At 42.1% G+C, this 18,201-nt stretch overlaps 1 protein-coding gene across 1 annotated transcript in view; it reads left to right on the forward strand.

Annotated features, from left to right (window-relative positions):
- The first annotated feature begins 503 nt into the window (after nt 1-503).
- Nucleotides 504-18,201, forward strand: part of LYPD6 (LY6/PLAUR domain containing 6) — an 83,138-nt gene continuing 65,440 nt past the window's right edge. Inside the window, exon 1 of the mRNA XM_075318810.1 lies at nt 504-657. The gene's annotated coding sequence lies outside the window, so the exon portion shown is untranslated. The remainder of the gene's footprint in view (nt 658-18,201) is intronic.

Consider the following 18,201-nt stretch of genomic DNA (forward strand, 5'->3'; position numbering starts at 1 on the left):
CGGCAGCTGTATATCTGTGGTAGTGTCCGGCAGCTGTATATCTGTGATAGTGTCCGGCAGCTGTATATCTGTGGTAGTGTCCGGCAGCTGTATATCTGTGATAGTGTCCGGCAGCTGTATATCTGTGATAGTGTCCGGCAGCTGTATATCTGTGATAGTGTCCGGCAGCTGTATATCTGTGGTAGTGTCCGGCAGCTGTATATCTGTGATAGTGTCCGGCAGCTGTATATCTGTGGTAGTGTCCGGCAGCTGTATATCTGTGATCGTGTTCGGCAGCTGTATATCTGTGATGGTGTCCGGCAGCTGTATATCTGTGATAGTGTCCGGCAGCTGTATATCTGTGATCGCAGTCGGGGATATGTCTGCTGTGTTTATTTGTGTTTTGTGTAAACTTTCCAAGAGCCGTGTCCTGGAGTTGAACATGAAATTGATCGCCGTCCTCCCCCGGATCACACAGGGTTGTGTCACTGGGCCAATGGCGCGGCCATGTTGCTGCAGCGCCCTCCCTATGGGCGGTGAGGTGAGAGCTGTGAGCAGGAGCCTTGTTGTGTCTAATGTATTCCGAGCTCCGGCCCTCACAGCTCACACTGCACAATACACGGGGATTCATTCCTGCTGGATCCTGTATCATGACGGAGCGGCCTATGGAGTGAGGAGGTGGGTAAGGGCTGCACACAATGGGGCCTGTGCTGGGGACATCCTCGGCTGACGATACACTTGTGTCTCTAAATAGCTGTAACTTGTCGGAGACTCTATATCTTGGTTGTATAGATGTTCTGTCCAGTGCCGACACTTTCCAAAGTTGTACCCAATGGGTTGGCCCTGGGTGTACTGGCGATTTGGACTACAATTAGCGCTCGTCACGATAATTTGGGCGTCTATGATGACCAAAGAATTGTTCACGACTAACGATATTCGTTCTTTTGATCTGGGACAATTAAAGATGTTTATTCATCATTGGAGCATTTATTGTAGCATTTAACTAGAGTTGACTTAGTAATTATCATGCCAAACCTTACCTCATTGATTTGTGCTTCTATCGTAATGATTTTCCATGCATGTCGTTTATAAATAGGGTAAACAAGCCTTGGCAGCAATGCCAGCCCTGTGGGCAGAGGATGGTGCATTGCATGGGCACCAAGGGTCAATGTACTAATATCGAAAGCATAAAGAGGGTTTTTTTTAGGGTTTTAGATAGTATTTTGTTATCATATCTTTGGTGTTAGCTTCATCTCAATGCCAGGCTGCTGCCTGTAAAGTTATTATAGTTATGCCCATTTCTTCACCTCAATGCCAGGCTGCTGCCTGTAAAGTTATTATAGTTATGCCCATTTCTTCACCTCAATGCCAGGCTGCTGCTTGTAAAGTTATTATAGTTATGCCCATTTTGTCACCTCAATGCCAGACTGCTGCTTGTAAAGTTATTATAGTTATGCCCATTTTGTCACCTCAATGCCAGGCTGCTGCTTGTAAAGTTATTATAGTTATGCCCATTTTGTCACCTCAATGCCAGGCTGCTGCCTGTAAAGTTATTATAGTTATGCCCATTTTGTCACCTCAATGCCAGGCTGCTGCCTGTAAAGTTATTATTTTAATGCACATAGTTTAAATTTCTTTATTTCTTATTAGCAACCTTCTGTTCTAGTACAGGGCTCCTTAATTTGTAATGAGTGGGGCCCTATATTCTAATATGTGGGTCTTTGATTTGATAGTGTAAGCTCTTGTGTTTTGCCCATTTCTTCATCTCAATGCCTAGCTGCTGCTTGTAAAGTTATTATATTAATACACATGGTTTTATTTCTTATTTCTTTATTTCTTACTAGCACCCCTTTGCTCTACTACAAGGCTCTACTACAAGGCTCCTTGATTTGTAATGAGTGGGGCCCTATATTCTAATATGTGGGTCTTCTTAATTTTATAGTGTAAATTCTTGTGTTTTTGACCATTTCTTCACCTCAATGCCAGGCTGCTGCTTGTAAAGTTATTATAGTTATGCCCATTTCATCACCTCAATGCCAGGCTGCTGCTTGTAAAGTAAATGTAGTTATGACCATTTCGTCACCTCAATGCCAGGCTGCTGCTTGTAAAGTAAATGTAGTTATGACCATTTCGTCACCTCAATGCCAGGCTGCTGCTTGTAAAGTTATTGTAGTTATAACCATTTCATCACCTCAATGCCAGGCTGCTGCTTGTAAAGTTATTGTAGTTATGACCATTTCGTCACCTCAATGCCAGGCTGCTGCTTGTAAAGTTATTGTAGTTATAACCATTTCATCACCTCAATGCCAGGCTGCTGCTTGTAAAGTTATTGTAGTTATGACCATTTCGTCACCTCAATGCCAGGCTGCTGCTTGTAAAGTTATTGTAGTTATAACCATTTCATCACCTCAATGCCAGGCTGCTGCTTGTAAAGTTATTGTAGTTATAACCATTTAGTCACCTCAATGCCAGGCTTCTGCTTGTAAAGTTATTATATTAATACACAATGTTTTATTTCTTTATTTCTTACTAGCACCCCTTTGCTCTACTACAAGGCTCCTTGATCTATAATGAGTGGGGCCCTATATTCTAATATGTGGGTCTTCTTAATTTTATAGTGTAAGTTCTTGTGTTTTTGCCTATTTCTTGACCTTAATGCCAATTTGCTGTTTGTAAAGTTAATTGATTTTTTTCCCGGCTTCTTCACCTCAATGCAAATCTGTGGTTTATAAAGTTATTTTTTCAAGATTTGCCCATTCCTTCAACTCAATGTCAGGCTGCTGTTTGTAAAGTTCTAAAAAAAAAAAAAGTTTTGCTTATATCTTAAACTCTTAAGCTGTTTTTTTTTTTAAGTTATTAATTGAAGTTTTGTTCATTAATTCACATTAATATAAGGCTGCTGTTTATAACATTATTATTTAAAGTTTTGCCCATTTTTACACCTCAGTGCTGCTGAATATAAAGTTAATTATTATTATTATTATTATTATTATTATTATTATTAATAAGTTTGGTGTTTTCCTTCACCTCAATGCCAGGCTGCTGTTTGTAAAGTTATTAATTGAAGTTTGGTGTTTTCCTTCACCTCAATGCCAGGCTGCTGTTTGTAAAGTTATTAATTGAAGTTTGGGCTATTCCTTCACCTCAATGCCAGGCTGCTGTTTGTAAAGTTATTAATTTACGTTTTGGCTATTCCTTCAATCATTGGTTAAATTCTTGTGTTCTGGACGCCTTGAAGCTTTTTTGCAGGGGGCACCATTGAGTTCTAATAGACCGGACCCCTTCTAATGCATAGGGTCATTCATATTCTAATGTTCAGGGTTCCTAATATTACAATAAATCCTTATACTCATGTGGAGAGTCCCTGATATTCTATATACTGAACCTCTTGCATCCTCGTGTAGAAGACCCCGTCGTGGTCCAATTTCCCTGGCCCCTTGTACCCTAATGTACCAGGCCCCTGGTATTGTAACCCAGATGTGATCATGTTACGAAGTGTTTATACGATTACCCTACAGAATGATATATACCGGCCTGCAGGGAGGCCTAGAGATTTACACCTTTGTATATAGACCTGGGCTTAGCTGTGATACTTTTGGAATTTGGAATTTACATTTTGTTTAGTTATCTATTGTATAAAGAACAAAACTGAAAACTAAGTAACTCGAACATTTGCACATAGCTAATGAGCAATTTGATGTTTTTTTGGCTTTTAGATAATTTGTTTGATGCGTATACGATAGGAAGATCCTCCAGACATATCTCCAGCACTGATTTATATACTCTGACAAAACTATCTGATTGTGGAAAATATTAGTGAGATTTATTTTATTTTAGTATGTCCTTTGGCTATGTGAAGGTGATGGAATATTTTCCATCTTCCAACCTTACTTCGTTAGACAGAACCTCACAATCGATGAGATACTGCGCATCGGTGGTGTGTTCATAATAACTGACCAGTGTCGGACGGCATAAAATTCAGCCAAACCCACCCAGTCTCATGTTTATAGGGGCCTCCTAGCTCTCCCTCACAAAGAAGGACTAGCCAGTTGGATTTCCAACTGTCGTTTCTTTTGTTCTCCAGGAGATACGCCACCGATAGAGGAGTCCAACAATGGATCGCTGATACAGAACACAAGAATGCTCGGCCAAAAGTTCCTGTGTATGGGGGAGCTTGGAGACGCAGCTTTCAGCTGAAGGATTCTTTGGGCAACCACTATCTATTGTGTGGGGGATGTCAACCAGAGGTATCAAGACCAGAGCTTGATATTTTCACAAAAGTTTTGGGAAGAATTGACGTGAATGTCAAGATCATTGGACCAGTGACCGAAAATCCAAAGGATCCTCCAGTTGGCCTAACTCTGTTATGGCACACCTTGTGATATGGATTCGCTAAGCAGTAGGTCTGGAGGAACAGCTCGAACCGGAAGTGTTGGTGCAGTGAGATACAGCACGGAAGGGATAACCGGATGACACATGGAACAATGAAATTGGTTATACTGCATGGTACATCGATCAGTGTGGAAGAATAGAGCTAGATATGCTGGATGTGTGGACAGAGAACTTGGAGCAGCAGAGATATGGATGTCGTCAGGCACCTTAGTACAGAATTACAGGGTGTGTGGACAGGCATCTTGAAGCAGCAGAGACATGGATGATGTCAGGCACCTTGGTACAGAATTACAGGGTGTGTGGACAGGCATCTTGAAGCAGAGGAGCCATCAATATCATCACGCACCTTGGTACAGTATTACAGGGTGTGTGGACAGACACCTTGGAGCAGAAGAGCCTCGATGTTCTCTCACAGCTTGGAACAGTAATACAAGGTGTGTGGACAGACATCTTGAAGCAGGAGAGCCTCAATGTCGTCAGGCACCTTGGTACAAATTTACAAGGTGTGTGGACAAGCACCTTGAAGCAGAAGAGCCATCAATGTTGTTAGGCACCTTGGTACAGAATTAGAGGGTGTGTGGACAGACATCTTGGAGCAGAAGAGCCTCAATGTCATCTTGGTACAATTTTACAGCGTGTGTGGACAGACATCTTGGAGCAGCAGAGACATGGATGTCATTAGGCACCTTTGTGCAGTGTTACAGGGTGTGTGGACAGACATCTTGAAGCAGAGGAGCCATCAATGTCATCAGGCACCTTGGTACAGTATTACAGGGTGTGTGGACAGACATCTTGAAGCAGAAGAGCCTCAAGGATGTGGTCAGGCACATTGGTACAGTAGAGCTGGGTGTGCAAGTTTGTGAGTCAAGTGTGTGGACATTAGATGAGATTTTATTGAGACATATTATAGCTGGTGTACACCAATCTACCTGAATACTCAAGAGGCTTGCAGCTGCCTGAGACGGCCTTAGAAAGTGGCATCTGTGACGCATGCTGCATGACCAAAAGAACAGAGAGAGACATTGCCAAGACATGGAACTAACAGATGCCTCTAATTCAAAACCACAGAAGTACCACTAGGTTCACAGCGTATATTATACAGCGTGTTCTTGTAGTATGTGTGTGATATTTCGTGACTAGAACCTGAAGAACAATGCAGATAGTTGTCACGTGTGGTTGATGTGAGCGGCGACTTCCCTAAATATTTCCCATCTCTGTGACAAGTTATGTGAAGCACGCCGTCAGATCTGACACTGACATCAGTGAGGATCCAGCCTGCCCACAGGACAGGTGACAGCGCAAAATTCATCCTCTCAAGGCAAATACTGGATTCCTAGCCGAGATCGCTTTGTTTGCAAAATATTGTTAAACTGTAGTCTGTTATTGAACAAGGCTACCGAACAACTCAGCACTCTGCTCTGCATCTTACACGGACATGGCACGTTTATTTGTATTTTGGAAAAAATATGTTTATTTTAATAATGTGTGGCAGTCGCATCACTACTCCTGGTCACATAGTACAAACAAATAGTCCATAGGTTGCAATGGGAAACCATAGTACAGCCGTATATTGAGGTCCATTTTAGTGTGATGATAATTGTATCCTCTAATTGACTGGTTTTAACTAGTGTTAATCCAATCCTGTCCTGAGCATTTTCCAGTACCTACAGATACTAACTGACATCTTGCAGCTGTGATGGATAGATGGATGGATAGATAGATAGAGGAATAGATAGATAGATAGAGGAATAGATAGATAGAGGGATAGATAGAGGAATAGATAGATAGATAGAGGGATAGATAGATAGAGGGATAGATAGATAGAGGGATAGATAGATAGAGGGATAGATAGATAGATAGATAGATAGATAGAGGGATAGATAGATAGTTAGAGGGATAGATAGATAGAGGGATAGATAGATAGAGGGATAGATAGATAGAGGAATAGATAGATAGAGGGATAGATAGATAGATAGAGGGATAGATAGATAGAGGGATAGATAGATAGATAGATAGAGGGATAGATAGATAGATAGAGGGATAGATAGATAGATAGAGGGATAGATAGATAGATAGAGGGATAGATAGATAGAGGGATAGATAGATAGAGGGATAGATAGATAGAGGGATAGATAGATAGAGGGATAGATAGATAGAGGGATAGATAGATAGAGGGATAGATAGATAGAGGGATAGATAGATAGAGGGATAGATAGATAGAGGGATAGATAGAGGGATAGATAGATAGAGGGATAGATAGATAGAGGGATAGATAGATAGAGGGATAGATAGATAGAGGGATAGATAGATAGAGGGATAGATAGAGGGATAGATAGATAGAGGGATAGATAGATAGATAGATAGATAGATAGATAGAGGGATAGATAGATAGAGGCATAGATAGATAGATAGTTAGAGGGATAGATAGATAGAGGGATAGATAGATAGAGGGATAGATAGATAGATAGATAGATAGATAGAGGGATAGAGGGATAGATATAGAGATTGCTAGATAGATAGAGGGATAGATATATATGTCGCGGGCAGAGGGGCCGCGCTTGCTACTGTCGCGGGCGGAGAGAAGACGCTGTGCTCACCCACTGCTCGGGTCCGGCTGCTCTGCTGCTGCTGCTCGGTGGTGGCTCGAGCGGTGGGCCGGATCCCGGGGACTCGAGCGGCGCTCCTCGCCCGTGAGTGAAAGGGATGGGTTGTTTGGTTTAGGGATATTGTCCGTAACGCCACCCACGGTTGTGGTGAGGTTGTGACACCACCGCTGCTCTGGACGGGGATCCCGGGAGCGATGACAGGGAGCAGCCTGGATGTTGTTTCTCCCCTCCGTGGGTAGGGGGTTAGTTGTCCCGGGGCCCGGTGAGGGTTAGGGATGGCAGGCGGGTTATGGGGCCTGGTGAGGTGCAGGGTCGCGGGGGCAGCGCTGTGCCGCACGGCACGGTGGTACTCACTCAGCCAATGATCAATGCAAAGTCTCCGGTAGAAAAAAAAAGGCTGGATGGACGGGTCCCACAGACGGCTGCGGTAGCTCTCCCGGTAGGTTGATGGTGACTGCCTTTTCCCTGCACCTGTGTTGTGTTTACGGTTCCAATGGCTTCCCACTGGTAACCCACTCCCCAGCTTGGATGGATGCTGAGGGAGCCCCTTTTGCCCGCAGGCTCTGGCCCTGGGAACTGTAGCCTTGGCGGTGACTGTGTTTCCCTTCATGGTGTGAGCTGTTGCCTTCAATCGGGTCTTGACTGCTGGGAAACCCCGGAGGTTCCCTTCGCTAACGGTTTTACGGCGACTCCTAGCCTGGTCGGGGTCCGTAAGCCCTGCCGAATGGTGCTGGCTTCTCTTCACTCCCCAATCCGGTACCGGCAGGCCACCGCCCGTCCCCGGTCCTTACGGTTCACTCCAATCAGCCTCTCCTGCAGACGGTCACCACCGTCTGCCAACCTTGCTGTATGTGCCCGGGCCACGCACCCGGACACGGTCAGTCTCCTCTACTGCCACTTCACTTCACTCTTCCCTTAACTGAACTGAACTGCTCTCCTTTTCCCGCCTCCAGGACTGTGAACTCCTCGGTGGGCGGGGCCAACCGTCTGGTTCACCCCCTGGTGTGGACATCAGCCCCTGGAGGGAGGCAACAAGGATATTTGTTTGACCTAGATGTGCCTAGCCGGGGTGTGGGGTGTGTTGATGTAGTACCTGTGACGTCCTGGCTTGTCCAGGGCGCCACACTACGCTCGGGTCCGGGGCTGCTGCTGCTCGGTGGCTTGAGCGGTGGGCCAGACCCGGGGACTCGAGCAGCGCTCCTCACCCACGAGTGAAAAGGGGGGTGGTTTGTTTGGGGAAATAGTCCGTGACGCCACCCACGGGTCGTGGTGATAATGGGCACCACCGCTGCTGGTGACGGGGATCCCGGGAGCGATGGCAGGGAGCAGCTGGGATGTTGGTTCCCCCTCCGTGGGTAGGGGTTGGTGATCCCGGGGCCCGGTGGTGATACGGGGAGGCAGGGTAGCTGGGGTGCAGGGTTGCGGAGGCAGAGCGGCGTGGTGCCGGATGGCACTGTTGTACTCACTCAGGCACAGATTCACAGAGTCTCTGATAAACCAAATGGCTGGATGGACGGGTCCCGCAGCCGGCTGCAGTGTCTTTGCTCTCCCCGGACAGGTTGATGGTGGCTGTCTTTCGCTGCACCTCTGTAGAAAGGTTTGACCCCGATGGTTTCCCAACGGTAGTCCGCTCCCCGGCGTGTATGTACCGAAGGAGCCCGTTTTGCCCGCAGGCGCTGGCCCTTGGATCTCTAGCCTATGGCGGTGGCTCTTTATCCTCACTGTGTGGACGGTTGCCTTCTGTCGGGTCTTGGGTGTTAGGGAACCCCTGGGGTTCCGGTCACTCTCGGATTTGACCGTTGTCGGCGGCTCCTAGCCTGGTCGGGGTCTGATGGCCCTGCCTTTGTGCTTGGTGCAGATCTGCTCCCCGGTTCAGTACCGGCGGGCCACCACCCGTCCCCGGTCCTACGGTTCCACTGACTTGCACCACCTCCTGCAGACGGCCACCACCGTCTGCCGACCTTGATGACAGTGCCTGGGCTCCTACCCAGACACTAGCAGTTTCTCCACTCCAAAATCAACTCCTCAGTCCACTTCCACTGAACTCCAAACTGAACTCCTCTTCTCCACTACTCCACTTCAACTCCTTCCCTTCACTAACTGCTTTTTCCCGCCTCCTAGGACTGTGAACTCCTCGGTGAGTGGGGCCAACTGCCTGGCTCCGCCCCACCTGGTGTGGACATCAGACCCTGAAGGGAGGCAACAAGGATTTTGTTTGACTGGTGTTGACTATCCAGGGGAGGGGGTGTGTGTGATGTTATGTTTGTGACTACCTGGCTAGTCCAGGGCGTCACATATACTGTAGATCGAAAGAAAGACAGAAAGAAAAAAAATGAGAAAGAAGGATTAAATACATAGATTAGATGGATGTGATGAATGGAAAGATAGATTGAGGGATAGATAGACAGATAGATAGATAGAGGGATAGATAGATAGAGGGATAGATAGATAGATAGAGGGATAGATAGATAGATAGATAGAGGGATAGATAGATAGATAGAGGGATAGATAGATAGATAGAGGGATAGATAGATAGATAGAGGGATAGATAGATAGATAGAGGGATAGATAGATAGATAGAGGGATAGATAGAGGGATAGATAGAGGGATAGATAGATAGATAGATAGATAGATAGATAGATAGAGGGATAGAGAGATAGAGGGATAGAGAGATAGAGAGATAGAGGTTAGATAGATAGAGGTTAGATAGATAGATAGAGGGATAGATAGATAGATATAGGGATGGATAGATAGATAGATAGAGTGATAGATAGATAGATAGATAGATAGATAGAGGATAGATAGAGGTTAGATAGATAGATAGATAGAGGGATAGATAGATAGAGGGATAGATAGATAGATAGATAGAGGGATAGATAGATAGATAGATAGATAGAGGTTAGATAGATAGATAGATAGATAGATAGAGGATAGATAGATAGAGGGATAGATAGATAGATCAGATTCATATCTTTTCTATCTCTCCCCTGTTGCAGGGTGCTGTGGTCAGACTATCAGGCGGAGGATGGGATATCATAGAATATTGATGTTTATTTTGGGAGTTGTTGGCCGGCACCTGCTGCTGAGCGAGCAGACGAGGGGGCGATGCTTATAGGATGATCCCCCTCCATGTAACTGAGTAGATGGCTGCTGAATGAGGCTTTAGAGGACGGTGTGGAGACATTTGGATGAAGTCCAGTATTAAACTTACTGAGAGCGCTTGGACTTGGATGTGGCAGAATACAGTGGAGTTTATCAATAAATTCAACTCATTGGGGAAATGGCTTTATTTGAGCAATATTGCACAGATCATAGGGCGGTAATGTGATAGAGTTTGTATTTTAAATCTCATTATTCATGGTCTTGGATTTTATTTCAGAGATGTACAAAATTTTCAGACACCTGCATTGTAATAATACTGTATATGACAGATGCGTGATAAACTCACAATCTGATAAATGACCGAACAATATCACAAAAATTATGCAATAAGTTATAATAAAAAGTGATGTGGAAATTACTGGATCCAAAATCAGTTTCCCTTCTCCCATACTCTGGGTGTGTGCTGCTAAAGGGAACATATTCCATTCAATGTAAATGAGATATTTGGGAAGAACTATGATGCTTTGACGTTTACATATTTTATTTTTTAACTTTTAATTTAATTTTTTTTTTACCCACAACTTTTATTACCTCGGTATCATAGCGAGGGAAACAAACAAGTTTATTTCATACATTTGGTTTCGAAGCACTTTTTTTTTCAGGCCAGAGTCAGGAGGGGGTTGTAAAGGAGGAGACATTCTACTTTCCCTCCATTTATTTTAAATTCATGCCTTTTTTGCCATTAAAAAAAGGTGTGGAGGGTTAATAGCTAATGAGGCCTTCAATTACTAGGCAGCATTACCTCCCTATTCTGGAAATTTGCATTTTATTTTTTTTTTACCTTTTGTATAAATGAAAACAAAAGCAATAAAAACTCCAAAACTTCAAAGTCAACCTTTTTTTTCTTCCAAGTAGTGCTTCAGAAAACCAAAGTAATTACTTTGCAAATTGGAGGAACTTCTATGACATTTAGCTCAATTTAGGACTTGGATACATGTGTACCATTGTTGTAGTGTCTTGCAAACTGCATAATTATAATATATATATATATATATATATATATATATATATATATTCGGTATATATGTAGATATGCATATATATATATATATATATATATATACATATATATATATATACACACACACCATTATTATTATTATTAATTATTATTATTTATATATATATATATATATATATATATATATATATATATATATATATATATATATAATGTGTATATATATTATTTTATAGATATGTATTACAGGATGGTCCAAAAGTAGGTGGAGTGGACAGTATGTGTAATAGGGTTATCAAACATGGTGTAAAGTGAAACTGACTCAGTTGCCCTTGGCAACCAATCAGATTCCACCTTTCATTTTCCAAAGAGTCTGTGAAGAATGAAAAGTGGAATCTGATTGGTTGCTAGGGGCAACTGAGTCAGTTTCACTTTAGACCATGTTTGATAACCCTATTACACATACTGTCCACCTACTTTTGGCCCATCCTGTAATACATATCTATAAAAAAAAAAATATACATATATACCGTATATATATATATATATATATATATATATATATGGATATATACACACACAGACATCATATATATATATATGTCTGTGTGTGTATATATCCATATATATATATATATATATATATATATATATATATATATATATATATATATATATATATATATACGGTATATATATATATATATATATATATATATATATATATATATGCACCCACGCACACATATATGTATATTTATTTATCTTTTTCTGTTTAAAGCTATTTTTGGCAGCACATTAAGAATAAAACAATCAATTCCTCTTTGCTTTTGCACGTTTTTATGGAGTGAAAGTAATTTATTTGGGACTTTTATTTGATTACTGTACGTTTACTTAACTTTACTTGCCTTTGCCTATCCGTTATCATTTTATTATTGCCGTGGTTTTTGGTTATTCAGATGTTTTAGGTTCATTCATAATGTTGCACATTTGTTCTCCACTGCCTTATTGGAGTACAAAATCTAATTTATTTTTATTTTTTGTGCAGTTGAGGCATTTTATTGTAAGGATAGTGTAAATATCTTTAAGCATCTTTATGTTTGCGATAATTCAAACACTGTGCGCCAATTTTGATGAATAACGTGCAAAAAGAAAGATGATAAACAATCCTGCAAATGATTCCGGAACTCAATTGTTTTGTAAAATATTTGTTTTTTCTAACTTTTTTTGCCCATTATTAAGTAATAATTTCTTTCTAGTTAGCTTTTTTAAAATCTTCTACCAAACATTAAGTATTGTTAGGCTTCCATGCTTTTTTTCATCTTTTTTTGTCAACCATTATTTTTTTTTTCTTCTTAGCTTTTTTAGTTGCTGTTGTGTGGGAAAAAAAGTGGTGAATATCTTGTGTTGCTGACATTCATTCAGATCATGCGATATTGCTGAAAGACAGCTGGTCTTTATTCAATCAATGCATTTTGAAGTTCACTGACTTCTTCCTCAAGGTCTCAAGACATACGGGTTTTTTTTTTTAAGCTCTTTTGACCACCATTTATACTTTTTTTTATTTTAGTTTTATTTTAGTTTTTTTTGTCAACCATTATTTTTTTTTCTTCTACTTAGCTTTTTTGTTGTTGTTTTGGGGGAAAAAAAGTGGTGTATATCTTGTGCTGCTGACAATCATTCAGATGATTCGATATTGTTCAAATAAGGGTGGTCTTTATTCGATTGACACGTTTCAAAGTCCACTGTCTTCTTCCGTAAGATGTGACACACATAGCTTTTTTTTTTCTTTTATGCCTTTTGACCACCATTAATAGTTTTTTTTTTAGTTTGTTGTAGTTTTTTTTTAGCTTTTTTTTGACAACCATTATTTTTTTTTCTTCTACTTAGCTTTTTATCTGCAGTTGTTGTTATGTAGAAAAAAGTAGTGTATATCTTGTGCTGCTGACAATAATTTAGATGATGCGAAATTGCTGAAAGTATTTAAAGTGGTCTTTATTCGATCGATGCGTTTTGGAGTCCACTGACTTCTACCTCAATATGTAAGACACAGCTTTTTTAAAAAGCTGTTTGACCACCATTAATAGTTTTTTTTTGTTTTAGTTTTTTGTTAACCATTATTTTTTCTTCTGCTTAGCTTTTTTTTGTGTGGGAATAAAGTGGTGTATATCTTGTGCTGCTGACAATCATTCAGATGATGCGATATTATTCAAATAAAAGGTGCTGTTTATTGAATTGACGCATTTCGAAGTCCACTCACTTCTCCTCAAGATCTGAGACACATTCTTCTTTTTATTTTTTTCTTAAACTTTTTGACCACCATTAATACTTTTTTTGTATTTGTTTTAGCTTTATTTTAGCGTTTTTTTGTCAACCATTATTTTTTTCTTCTTCTTAGTTTTTTTTTGTGTGGGGAAAAAGTGGTGTATATCTTGTGCTGCAGACAGTCATTCAGATGATCCGATATTGTTGAAAGACAGGTGGTTTATATTCGATCAATGCATTTCGAAGTCCACTGACTTCTACCTCAATATCTCAGACACTTAGTTGTTTTTTTTTTAAAGCTTAAAACAGTTGTTTTTTTTTAAAGCTTCTTTGACCACCATTAATATTTTATTCTTTGTTTTCATTTTTATTATTATTTATATTTTAATTTTATTACAATTTTTTTTTGTCAACCATTATTTTTTTCTTCCTCTTAGCTTTATTTGTTGTTATTGTGTGAGGAAAAAAGTGGTGTATATCTTGTGCTGCTGACATTAATTCAGGTGATACGATATTGTTGAAAGAAAGGTGGTCTTGATTCGATCGATGCGCGTTTCGGAGTCCAATGACTTCTTCCTCAAGATCTCTGACACACAGCTTTTTTGTTTTGTTTTGTTTTTTGTTTTTTTTTAAAAAAAAAAAAAAAAAAAGCTTTTTGACTACCACTAATAGTTTTTTTTTTAAATTTTTAGTTTTATTTTAGCTTTTTTTTCTCCATCTTTAATATTTTGCTTCTATGTAGTTCGTCAGAAAGCTTAGGAAATAATGAACCCAGTGTTTGTACGTCCTGATCCATCCTACTTATATAGTTAAACCACAAGAAGCCCATCACTTATTTTCATCTTAGTAAATCACAGGGTTGCGTCTAGCAGATTACAGAGGGAGACCACTTAAGTAAACATTTCATTTATGTAAGAAGCTGCCTCCCTTGGACTTGAATAGGTTCCCATAAATCAAATGTAGCTTTGTTGTACATAACAGCGTGCCGCCATATGTCTCTTATCACTATTCAGTAGTTGATCCCGTTATCTCGCTTACCATACAGGAGTTATGATAACTACACAGGTGGAGAGCGGCGCAAAATCTCTTGGATGGATGGAATTTCTCATTTCTTGCCACAATATTATAATCCCTATGGCCTACAGTCTATGGGAACGGGTCTCTACGTGTTTCGATAATGCAAGGATCATTAAGTTATGGGGGGGGGGTTTATTAAAAAAAAAAATCCATAAAATTCCAGGAAAAAAAGAGGGGTGAAAGGGCGATTGAAAATGAAAGATACGGCTCTAAGACATTATAGGGGCCTGAGGGTATTGAAGGAGGTGTGAGGATCAGGTATTTTCTGGAATGTGGCTCTTAGACTTGTGTGTTCTGCATAATATAAAGTCAATGGTGGCTCAATAGGTGGGAAATTTGCTTGTTTTGCTTTTCGACTGGGCCAAAGAAAGAAAATTCTGTGTGGTCTTAAGTCCTTGTCTAAAAAACCAATCTCTTTGAGACACGCACAAGGCAGAATGATGTGTCTTCATAGGCCCAACGTCCTTCATGCTTTCAACTTAATGGCCTACAGGTTGACCTGTGTGGCCTCGGATAGATTAATAAATTACATTTTGTGACATTTGTATATGTCAGCAACCAAACTTACAGAAATTTATTCTCCAACCTTAATGATTTGAAGAGATTCTTGGGTTGGTGGTGAATTAATTTGTTAGTTAATTAATTTATTTGTTTCTGTTTTTGTAGCCTTTTTATAGAAGATCACTTAAATTTTATTTTTTTTCTTTATATATATTATATATATTATATATATATATATATATATATATATATATATATATATATATATATATATATATATGTCAGTATTACATGTATGCAGTATAATAAAATTATATATAGGAAGTCATATTCATTTCACATTCATATATTTATGTGATTACGGTACATAAAATTCCATTAAATGTTAAAAAATTGTTTAAAGGAACTGAAGTCCTCAGTGGTTGATACCTTTTAATGACTAACTGAAAAGATGGTAATAATAGCAAGCTTTCGAGACTACTCAGGTCTCTTCATCAATATACCAGATACCAGAATGTACCGCATCTTTATGGAACTAAAGACAGTTCTGAAGAAGATGAAGAGACCTGAGTAGTCTGGAAAGCTTGCTATTATTACCATCTTTTCAGTTAGCCATTAAAAAGGTATCAACCACTAAGGACTTCAGTTCTTTTAAACAATTTTTAATCTCTACTGGGTAACACGGTACAAAGATATATTTTTACCTGCATTAAATGTTATGCATATATGTTAAAGCATATGCAATTTTTCAGGCATTTGGCTAAAACAAATTACAATAAAGAACCAAAAGATAAAAATGCATACACATAATATAAGTATGATATAAGAAAAATACATGCATATTTAAGGCTCCGTGCACAGGCACAGAAAAGGTCCACATGCTGTGAGCTTCAGGCAGAGACTGAGCAGCAGGGATAAGCGGTGATATCACTCAGGTTATTTGCGGTCACAGCTGGAGGATTTTTTCAATGTTTGTGTTCATTTCTTTTCACTTACAGATAAGTAATAAGGGTGTCTCATAGACCCTCCAATACTAATCTGGGGCTTAGTGGCAGCTGTGAGCTGTCATTAACCCCTTCCCCGATTGCCACCACACTAGGGCAATCAGGATGAGCCGGGTAAAGTTCCGGGATAGTCACATCTAATAGATGCGACCATCCTGGGCGGCTACAGGCTGCAATTTTTAGGCTTGGGGGGCCCAATGAGCATGGATATCCCCAGCTTAAAAATACCAGCCCCCGGGGCGTGTCCTGGACATGGCGGCGTGAGGAAGCTTGTTCCCAGAGCTCCTGCGCCCACAAACGATTACAGTTATATCCCGCTGACCCCGCTTACCCAGGATGGCTCCAAAGAAGAAACCGGGTAGTGCTGCAGCTCCTGCCTCCCCCACGGCGTGTCAGAACTCCCAGGGGAGCATATCCAGGTACCTGGCGGCGTCTGGGACTGAGCCTCCGCTGGCGGCCCGAAGCAAGATGGCGCCGGCGGGCTCGCGGCCCCCTCCGACGGGGAATTCCCCAGGCGCGGTCCGGCGCCCTCCCACAGCCAGCAACATTGCACTGGAGACCAGCGGTGGGGAGGAGCGGCGCAGGGCCCCGGCGCTGATACAGAAGGGAGAGAGCCCAGGTAGGGAGGGCTGGAGGGGTGGGGGGGGAACCGCGCAGCATTCCTCGCGGCCTGCCTCCATACATGCTGCTGCGGGGGAGGCGGAGACCTCGGCCCCTGGGGGATCATGCGATCCGGGAATACCTGCCATCCTCTGCACCCAGGGGTCCCCCCCCCCCGCTGGAGCGCACAGCGCCCCTGTCCTTAAAAAGCACCCTGCCCTCTGGCCCTCCGCAGGAAGACATAAATGCTCTCAGGGAGCTTATCCTAGCCCTCCCCAGCAAAAAAGACCTGGAAGATGTAGTGGCCAGAATTGAATCCTCCCAACAGATGGCGCTGTCCACCCTGAGAGAGGAAATGGTGGTGCTGGAGGACAGAATTGAAGCAACGGAGCAAGCACAGGAGTCCCTGGAGAGCAGATTGGAGCGAATTGAAAGGGACTGTGAATCTTCTAATGCCCACATCAGAGACCTAGCCCTGCTCCTGGATGACCAAGAAAACAGGAGCAGGAGAAATAATGTCAGACTGAAGGGTATACCGGAGAACTGGCTCCAGGATCTCCTGCGTTCTAAAGTCCTGTCCATTTTCAACATGGTCACAGATCGTCCGCTTGAGGCTACTTATCTTTTTGACAGAATCCACAGGGTTGCCAGGCCTGGCACCAGACCCACGCCCTCCTCCAGGGATGTGTTATGCCGCCTACATTACTATGGAGACAGAGAAAAGATCCTGCAGGGGGCCTGGGCACACGGCCCTGTGAAAATAGACGGTGCTATGGTAAAGTTGTTCCCGGACGTATCCAGCCGCACACTGTATATGAGGCGTCTGCTGCAACCTCTCCTGATTAGAATAAAGGAAGCGAACGCCACCTATAGATGGGGCCACCCCTTCCACCTGATTGTGCGTAAGGGGGACTCGGTGTTCCTTCTGAGGAGGCACTCGGAGCTCCCGAATCTTTGTGCCTTTCTGGATATTTCGGACTGCTCGGTTCCGGACTGGACGGCTTGGGAGCCTCAGGCCTATACGGAGCAGAGGAGGAGAAAGGGGGGAGCCACCCCTGCTCAAAGAGAGGTCCCGTGAGAATGAAGGCTCTATATGAGCAAGATCTGAGCAGAGGCAATGCTGGTGGTGAAGGAGACGGGAGCTGGGAGGGTCTTCTGTGAGCCTACGCCTCAGAGGGAAAGAAGAGAAAAAAGAAAAAAAATGACAATCTAGGCGTTAAATCAATTCTAATGGATACAATGTTCTGGGGGATGTCTAAAACATTTGCGTTGGTGGATCCTAAGATAGTGGGCTGGGGGGGGGGGGGCAAAGTTTCTATAAGCTTGTTCTGGGGGGTGGGGTTAGTGGGAGGTTATTTGGCGGACCCTTCCTAAGGTTTGGGAGGGAGGGGCCGGCCAGCAGGAAAAAGAAGGGCGCGGGGTAGCGCTCTGGCCGTGTGTCGGTTCGTGTCCCCGTTTTTCCCTTAAGTAGTCCCTGGGCTGGTCCCCGGTTCTACGAACAGTATATTAACTGTTTCTCTACTTTCCGGTTATCTTCTTGAGTTTCTGTTTTCTCTTTTTTCTAATCTCGAAGTTTTCTTCTCCCCCTTTCTTTTTTTTCTCCCTCTCTCTTCTCCCCTGCCCCTTCTCCCCCTCCCCTTTTTTAATTTTTTTT

Source organism: Anomaloglossus baeobatrachus, chromosome 7, assembly GCF_048569485.1.
Source record: "Anomaloglossus baeobatrachus isolate aAnoBae1 chromosome 7, aAnoBae1.hap1, whole genome shotgun sequence".
Classification (NCBI taxonomy): domain Eukaryota; kingdom Metazoa; phylum Chordata; class Amphibia; order Anura; family Aromobatidae; genus Anomaloglossus; species Anomaloglossus baeobatrachus.